Source organism: Parasteatoda tepidariorum, chromosome 7 (genome assembly GCF_982258835.1).
Source record: "Parasteatoda tepidariorum strain Cologne lab strain chromosome 7, Ptep-v5.0, whole genome shotgun sequence".
In the NCBI taxonomy this organism is placed as follows: Eukaryota; Metazoa; Arthropoda; class Arachnida; order Araneae; family Theridiidae; genus Parasteatoda; species Parasteatoda tepidariorum.
In genome coordinates this window covers 40012977-40023052 of record NC_141761.1, presented here as the reverse complement: position 1 = coordinate 40023052, position 10076 = coordinate 40012977, and the positions used below count along the sequence as shown (strand labels likewise).

The following is a 10076-nucleotide window of genomic DNA, read 5'->3' as shown; positions in this document are numbered from 1 at the left end:
GCAATTTTAATGAAGGTGATGCAAAATTTCTGTGCGATTTCTAGTTACGATGCATAAATTCTTGAAAAATACTTATTTGGAAACAATACTAAGGATTAACTTGATTTTAAAATGCCTGCTTTGGAAAACATGTGGCTTATTGCCATATTATCTTAAGCTCATTAGAGACAAGAAACATCATGAAAGTCAGACTCAAACACTTCCTCAAATGAAATAAATGATAGGAGATCAAAATAAATGAAAATAAATATGGTTTTGAAATAATAAAAGACTATACTCGTTCAAATATTAAAAGTTTATTCATATTTAATAAGGTATTATTTAATAGTCTTGCTTTCAGAAAATTCCATCGCCTGTTACAAAACCATTTCTTATTGAACTCTGATCTAAAAAAAAGAAGAATGTAATGGAATAAGTAAGTAATGGGATAAGTAAGAAATATTAATTGCGTTTTCATGAGTTTTCTAACAGTTTTTAATAAATATATTTATCATTTCAATTTAAAACAAAAATATAACTTATTCGTGCAATTAAACTTTATAAAATTTAAAATATTGGTGTTTTATGCAAAAAACAATTTATTTATTTTTAATTTTTTTTATATATAAAATATTATTTTAGAATAATAACAAGTATTGTACGCAATGCAATTGCTGCATCAATTTAAATTTGAGTTTAGAGGAAACTGAAATTAAATTCAAAATACTTTTTCATTTAAGTTATTTAATAAGTAAAGGTTTCCTATTATTTTATCAGCGTCTCTTTTTCTGTTATCTTCTATTACTTTAAAATAAAAAGTTTTAAGCAAAAAAAAACAAAACAAGAACAAAACTTTAACTAAAAGATTTGTAAGCTTTTCTTTACTTTAAAGGAAAATAAGCAATTAATTTCTTTATTATTTTTAAAAAAATTTCTACAACGCTATAATAAAAATTGTTTTTTAAATTAACTTTATTATAGAAAAAAACGTTAGCCTTTTAAAATATTGCAAGCGGGAAAAAATAGAAAGAGCACGAAATTTCTGAAAAAAAATCAGAATCTTAAAACATGCATGTGTAAAAATTAACATGAAAGTGCCCCCCACACACCCATTACACACTCATTTTAACATTAGTGTGTAAAACATGAATGTATAAAACCCATTTTAACCTAATACGTATTATGTTTTCTTGTAATTGTTCTTAAAATTTAGTCACCTTGAATGATATTTAAAAACAAATTTCACTGAATGCACTATTTGTTTAAAGTAATTGAAACATTTTTAATTACAAAGATGTAATTATATGCCCTTATCTAAGTTATTGAATTTATAAAATACACCTTACTTGGTCTATATTCTGTAGCTAGACAATTGCTGTGTTGTCTTGGAGCAGATTTAAAATAGTTATATAAGTCGAATCATTATTTTTTATAGCATTGCACAAACTTCGAAAAAGGAAGATACTTAAAATTTCCGGAATTTATCGAGCTTCATAGTTATAATTTTCTTTCTAAAATTATGGTAAAATAACCAGCAGCAATCTCACCAATACGGTAACAAACATTTTTTTACCTTTTCGATAGTGTAACCGTTTACAACTAGTATGGTTTCAAAACCGTTAAAAAAATTAGCTAGCCATTGGAGAAAGTTTAGCAGCTTTATGGTCCTGTCATCAATGCGTGAATGCGAGTGTCGCATTCTAACATAAGCTCACAAATTTTTTATTGTTAAGATTTAATGTCTCATGTGACCAATAGCGTAAACTAGGAGTGTAGATACATTTTTTGCAATAGGAAGATGAATTTGCTCGATGGAAGGGGAATTTCTGATTTTTTTCTCAAAGGCGTTAATGTCTATCGGTATTAAATCAAAATTTAATTTTTTTCTAGAGGGTAGGAATTCGAGTACGAAATAAAGATCTTTCTTACACGTAAAAGGATTTGTGCATAAAAAGCAAATTTCTACACTTTAATGCGTAGCTAGAAGAGGCTATATTTCTCTTGTGCTAAGCAGAAATAATTCATTATCAGAATAAAACTGCTCTATCATTCAATAGGTGGATTTCCATTATCTCCTGCTTCAAGTTTATTTTTCCCCGTCCTTCTGCTATCTAACAGCTTATAATTAACACGTACATTGTGTAATAAACTTTTGTGAACACGCGATGTAGATAATTTTTGACTAAATGAAAATCGCAAGTAAATAAATTGTTTACTTTTTTAGTTACGACCATGCTTGCTGTGAACGACTCCGTGCTTCCCTCGTCTACCATGAATAGCTAAAATAAGAGAAGGAATAAATATATAGTTAAATTTCAAAACATGAATTATCATGTAATGTAACTTGAATTGTTTCATTGTCATTGAAAAAACGATTATATATCTATCTATCTATCTATCTATATATATATATATATATATATATATATATATATATATACATATATACATATATACATATATATATATATATATATATATATATATATATATATATATATATATATATATATATATATATATATATATATATATATATATATATATATATATATATATATATATATATATATATATATATATATATATACATATATACATATATATATATATATATATATATATATATTTATATACATATATACATATATATATATATATATATATATATATATATATATATATATATATATATATATATATATATATATATATATATATATATATATATATATATATATATATATATATATATATATATATACATATATACATATATATATATATATATATATATATATATTTATATACATATATACATATATATATATATATATATATATATATATATATATATATATATATATATATATATATATATATATATATATATATATATATATATATATATATATACAAAAAAACACGAAGAAAATTAGGAAAAACAAGAAGTTTCATTTATTGCGCATAAACTGCAAGTAAATAGAACTCATAAAATAAGTTTAAAATGAAGATAAACAAAGGAAAAGTACAGACAATATGAAAAAAAAGGGGGGGGAGAAAAATAATGATAAAAAATAACAAACAACTGGGGAAAAAATAACAAACAACTGGAAAAAAAAAGGATAAAATCGGATCCATAAAATCTTTCCTGCGGATATGATCGTGTGAGATGATGAAAATTTATTATTTATTTATTTTCCAGATTTTTAAAAACATTTTTTACCCTTTTTTTCCCCAGTTGTTTGTTATTTTTCCCCTAAGTTGTTTATTATTTTTTAATTATTATTTTTCTCCCTCCCTCCTCTTTTTTCTCTTCATATGTCTGTAATTTTCCTTTGTTTCATCTTCATTTTGAACTTATCTAATGAGACCTGTTTACTTGCAGCTTATGCGCAATAAATGAAACTTATTGTTTTTCTTAATTTTCTTTGTAATTTTCATGTAAGTGAGTAAATCAATGAATCTTTCAAAAATATCATGTTAAAATAAAAGGCAGCGTAATATCTCCTTCCAAAATAAAAGAGTTTTCAAAGGAATGAAAATTGTCCCTCTGCCAGAAGACATAGGCTATTGTCTAAATGCTAAAAGATAATATGCAGTGCTCAGAGCAGACAAAAATAAGCGGATAAAATATGGCAAATTTTCAGTGTCCCGAATTCATTAAATCAGTGGTTATTTTTCTCTGATTCTTTAAATTTTTTTCAATAAAAATTGTTTCATTTTTTAAATTTTTGAAACTTAAGGCGAAAACCCCCTTTTTAATATTATTATAATGTTTGTAAAAATTACCAAAATTTTCTTCAAGTGCAATTATTATTGTGAGGGATTTAATTATAATTATTATAATTAATAACCTCTCCTACAATGTCCACGATCTTTACTTCTCGCAATGATAAATTGCACGAAATAGCCTTAATCAACTTATCATAGCCATTAATTAAAATTTAAAATCGAAATAATGAGATTGCCTAAAAAATGTAGTATTCATTATTCATGAAACATACGTTTAATCAAGTGTTAGAGGAATGTAGAATGAAAATCACGTTGCATCTTTAATTTTTAGAGATACAGTGAATTTCGTTTTCATCAAATAAATCAGAGGTACCGTTTTAAAAGTGTATCTGTATAATACTTCGGGTAAATTTTTATAAAAATATCAGTACTTAATTTTTTCTGCATCAATTTTACTCATTGATGTGCAAAATATTTAATAAAATCTTAATTTAAATTTTTATATCGTTCCTACTGAAAATAATTTAGGAATTTTCTGAGAAACAAGTAAAGTAAAATAACTAAAAGTGGTATGTTTTAAATATGTTGGTAACTTTTTTAAGTTTTGAGACATATTGTTTCAAAGTTGAAGAAAATGGTCACGGAGAAAAAAACTCACCGAAGTTTCAGCATAATTTGGAGTTCATTAATAAAGAAAATTCTAATATTGCATTTTATTAGAGATAAAAAGGGTATTTTTTTTACTCCTAGAGAGATTGAAAAATTTTATGAAGAAACGGAAGCTTATGTTTTTTTTAAAATTACTTTGAATTTTGAACAGTTTCTTTTATTTTTATCATTAAAAAGAGTTAGACCCTATGCCGATGATATTACAATGCCTGTCTTTGTGCACCCTTTTGTTAAAAATCATTAAATATAGGGACTCCATCAATGTATTTTTTTTACATATACAGTGGTAAAATTTTGAGCAATAAAGTTTTTGTTTATTTTTTAAAATTTTTCCAGAACAATACGGTAAAAATGATGCTTCATGATTTATAAGTAATCAGAATATTCTATGTCTTAATGTCTCGTATACACACTATAGTAAAAAGTTTGCGATTGTAGCTTTCGTAATTCCAGAGAAAATTGTACATGAAGTGTGGAAAGTTTAATTTTGAGCACATGAACTAAGCACATTAAACTAAGAGGTGAGATATTGTAGATTGCATTTTAAAGTACTGTGTCTTTGCATTTTAAAATCTAGATCGATATACTAATTTCAGCTAAATTAAAGAAAGTATCCAAATGAATCGCGCAAAAAGGAACAAAAGTTGGTATCATCAAGAACACATTTTAAAATTTGCTTCAATAAGAAATTTTTTTTAGCAGTATAAAAAATAATTTGATTTTTTGTTCATTAAAAATGTATTAACTTAACTGTAACATAAATTTCCATAAAAATTATAGAAAATAATAAAAAATTGAAATCTTACCATCGCTGACACCACCTATAATAATTTCATTGGAAAATATGAAACACACACCAAAAAAATACGAATTGCAATTATAAAAAAAATATATTATTATATTTGAATGTGCCAATTAATGTTCCCTTAATTTCATTGAAAGAAATTGTTTCATTTTGCTTCAATAAAGTTAAGGCAATAATTTAAACAAAATTATTAAAAGTAAAGAATGCAATAAAAATTTGTAATTTTAACGATTTAAAAGGAGAAACTTTAAAGAACAACAAAAAGTATTCATATTGACAGTTTTCAGAAAAAAATGACAAATCTCCTATACATATGTTTTACTATTTAAATAGAATAAGAAATTTTAGCGAGCTATTTTAAGAATTTTTAGTTATTGATCAGGAAAATTGAAAGCTACGTTTCTTTGAAATAAAAAGGCAAATCATACAGTTAATACGAAATGTAAAATTATAAACGTAATTTAATATTCTTCGGAGCAAAATACAAAAGTTTGTTCATGTTTTGACATCGTACACAGTGCATAAGTTTTATGAAACATTTAAGAGATACATAAAAAATGCTTTTATTAATAATTTTTATCACCACTTAATCATGAAATGATTGTTAAAATTTCATAAAAACTTTTTTATTGACAAATTTTTTTAATTGTTCCCTTTTTGTATTTTTAATTTTTGAAAATTCTGGACATTTGAAAAAAATTAAATTGAAAACACAAATATTTTACTTACTTGTAACGGCACCAAGAGCTAAAACAAAGAATAAATCCAGTTAAAAAAAAGTGTTATAAACTTTGTTTTAAAATTTTAGTTTTGCCAATATATTTTTGAAGACTCAAATTTTGATATTAGTAGAATATAGATAAATGTTTAATAACTAGTAACGTTTTATTTATATATCAAGCAGCTACTCTATTGAGGTTTTGAAATGGCTTAAAAATTGAGTATATAACATAGAGTTTACATTAAAATTTCATGCAATATATGAAGTTAAACGCCATCAGGCACTGAATTAATAATTTAAACTTTCTTTGTTTATGATTTTTTTTTCTTAAGTAATGTTACCACGTATGTATTTTATAGATTTACAGCAGGCTCAACTTGATGGTAGTACGGTAATTTGAGTGTAAAAAATACTTTAAAGGTTAAAAGATTATTTTAAAAATTATGAGAGAGTTAGAAAGTAGAAAATTTGTACCATTAATCAGTAAAATAAATGAAGTCAAATTTCTCCTTTAAAACTCTGCGTGTAGTTATGATAAGTGCAACCCTAATAAAAGATATTCAGCATGAAAATATTGTTTACAAGAAGTTTTTAAAGTTTTAAGTTAGAGCTTTTGTTTGTTATTATTCATTTAAGATAGTTTTTAATGCAGCATTTTTATATGCTATATTATAATAAAAAGCAACGAAATTGTATCATTAGAGGCTGTAATACTTATTAAAATCTACATAAAGCATTTTTGTAAAATTGTTAAAATAGCTAATGAATATTTCCATGACTGCTATGTTAATCATTATCAAACTATATGCAATAAGTAGTTTAATACAAAAATACTACTATACGGCACAGTTTGAATCTTCTTTCTAAATGTACAGTAAAATAATCAGCTGCAGTCTGACCATACAATTAACCGTAAGTTTACGTTAAAGAACATTTTTTTTATTTTTACGGATTTGAAACCGTTACAACTAGTATGGTTAAGAAACGATGAAAACAAAAATATACTGATTTTTAACCATTTACAACTAGCATGTTTAGAAACCAAAAAATAAAAAAATATTGGGGATATGCTTTTTATTTAGTAATAGAAATTGGAGTTACGCATCTAACGGAAAAATATCACATAAAGTAATGTGATCAAATAATCTTATAAAACTTAAATATTCTTATAAGACTTAACATAAGAATTAAAAATTACCATTGGTTCCAATATCTGTCAAAGAGAGAAAAATTGTTTTTAAATATATGGAGAATATATTTGCAGAATGTTTATGCTGTTAAAAAATATTTTTGTGAAATAATCATTCCTCGTAAGAGATCTCTCATTGAATATATATAAACAATTTTATTTCAAATTTAATGATAAAAATTTGCTCTTCTTGCTCACTAAGGTGGTAAAATAACGAAATTTTATCAGACTTTTCTTTATTTATTTTTATTTCATTTATTATCTATATTTAAGCTTTAGTTATCTAACTTTCCTGATTTTTTTTAAATTTTTGACCTCCGAATGTTTAAAGTGAAATAATTTTAATTTTTCGTATGCTGAAAGAATATTTAGAATACTTTTTCAAAGCTTAATTTTCAGCAACATATTTTTTTTTCTTTTTCATTGTCTTTTTGAATTATTTTAAGATTTGAGTTCCAAAACACAAGTAATCACATCATTGGCACATAAAAAATTAGTATGAAATTTTTGCCTTACAGTTTGAGTTTGTTGTAGAGCTTTATGCACAGCATAATTTTTGAGCTCAAATTTGCCTTTTTTTCAAAAAAAAAAAGTTTTTCATAAATTTGTAAACTTTACTTTTAATTTATAGTTTTAGGAGCCCTGTTTACTAAAAATAAAATTAAAATTTTAATTAAGCCTCTTTTTTAAAGAACAATAGTTTTGCAACAAGTCAGATTCCTTTATTACGATATAAGAAATTGACAAATCTTTTTCTAAAGCTTCGAGACAAAATAGTCTGGATGTATAAGGTTGTCAAGCTGGATAGTTGCTAATTTAATAACTTTTGTTTTTTGCTTAACAGCACATTAAACTATTCGTAAATAAATGACAAAACCACTATGGACGTTTATAAAAATGATTTGTAAGAATAATTGCTTTGATTTAAAAAAAAAGTATATTTTTTAAATTAAAAATTTTTTGAATATTTTTTAATCAATTTATTAGATAATAGATGTTTAGATGTTTTATAAATTTATTATAATGCAAATAAATATTTACAAGTATTATAATACAAGTATGGTTTTTTAATACATTACTGAATATTTTGATAAGTTTTGTTATATCTCTTTTGATTTTTTTATTATATTTTCCTTAATTTCTACGTAAGGTTCCCTTCAATATTATATATTTTATGGCACTCTGAATAAAGATTTATAGATTTTTTTCCGGATCTAGATACTATTAGAAAATTTTTATTTTTCTCAAAAATGCATAAACCATGTTTTCTACATATCTAGAATTTCTTTAATTAAAATTATATGAATCACTTACTTCCAAAGAAACTGCCAGCTATAATAAAAGTAGAACATCAAAATAATTAAAATTATGAGACATATATTTGCTTTCACAATATTTTCAACTTTCGTGTCCATCATTTGATCTCCACAGTCGCCGAATGGAGCAAAGTTCATTTTAATAGAGCATAATTTATAGAAATGCAATTTTCTAACTTAGGCTTTTATGACTGGAAATGATTTTGAATGAAAAAAATATGTTTTAATATTTCTTGTAATGAATGAGATATTTTTATAAATTATTGAAAATTATTGCTTTCTTATCTTCGCGGTCTGCATAAATCGTTTGCCACATTAACCAAAACTTTAATAAAATGATATTAATTTTAACTGAGTCGAAAAATTATGATTTTCTCAATAAGGGAAGAAAGTGATTCTTTTTTAAAATAAAGTTTTTGTATTTATTGTATACGTTTACACAATTTCGTAAATACAGGTTTCTAGCATTTAGGACGTAGAATAGTTTTTAGTGTCATATCTAAATGTAAGACAATTTAAGTGCACTAATCAAGGCTTATTTGAATTAATGTTCAATTATAGTCATAAAAAGTTTTAAAAAAATCATGCAAAACGAACCTAGGGAAGGAATCTTATTTTTTCATATTTGACTATATATACCATTTGACGCAATCAGCGATTTTTGAATGTGAAACTAGCGTTGAATAATTCAAACAAACAAATCTTTACCATGAAAACAATTGGCTATATTTTCATAGACTTTAAAATTTACCATCAAAAATGGTGTTAACTATCTTAAATTTGAAACGTTTTCGTGAATATATTATAAATTTTGGAACAATTAAATACATTTTTTTTCCAGTCAAACCAGTAGTAGTTAGGCTATATTCTTTTACACGGGGAAAGTTATTTTACCTTTTGGATAATGTTTTCACTAAATTCATATGTTTTTTTGTTTTAAAGATGTTCTTCTATATTTGATATAAAGATGCTCTTCTATATCTTCAATATTTTTACAGTTCCAAAATATTGCTTGAAAAAAATATTTTAATTTTCTTATTGCTCAAAATTAAGTTTAAACATTTAGAAAAGAGGTTGCGTGTGAATTTCGTCTCATTTTATACTTCAGGGACTTTACATATGATTTAAAAGTTATTATTTTAGTATTTATTTTAGTAGTAAAATTTATTATTTAGTAAGATTAGCAATTTTTTTTATCTTACTTTTATTTCAATTGTGCAACTTTTAGTTTACGTGTAAAGTTAAAAATTTAATGATTTTGGAGAATTTTGGTGATTCCATTACTTAATTAATAGTTAAATCAATACTGAAAATGAATTGTAATCATTTAAAATATAATGTTCTGAATAATGTAAAATAAAACATAATAACATAAAGTAAAATTATATGTCAGTAAAGATCTTAACTTACCGCCAGTAATGAATGCTATAAAGCAAAAGTGAGTTTCAACAATCTGAATAAATGTGATAAGTATTATTTGGTGCATAGGGCCAGTAGAAAAGTTTAAAAATGTTTAGAAAGGATATATTTGCATAATGTACAAAATAAAATATAAATGTACAAAAGAAATTTAAATAAATTAAGACTAAGACTTACTGTTAGCACCACTCAATACTAAAATATAATAAAAAAATAAAGATTATGTAACGAGATGAAACCTGT

The 10076-nt window shown here is 23.9% G+C and overlaps 1 long non-coding RNA gene across 1 annotated transcript; it reads right to left on the bottom strand.

The window, feature by feature from the left end:
• Positions 1 to 276: 276 nt before the first annotated feature.
• LOC110282125 (uncharacterized) lies at positions 277 to 9752 on the bottom strand. Its single transcript, XR_002376573.4, has 6 exons — positions 8413 to 9752; positions 7108 to 7122; positions 5918 to 5935; positions 5190 to 5204; positions 2196 to 2258; positions 277 to 386 (listed from the first exon to the last, which is right to left on the bottom strand). It is a non-coding gene; the product is annotated as an uncharacterized LOC110282125 (long non-coding RNA).
• Between the last annotated feature and the right edge of the window lie 324 nt (positions 9753 to 10076).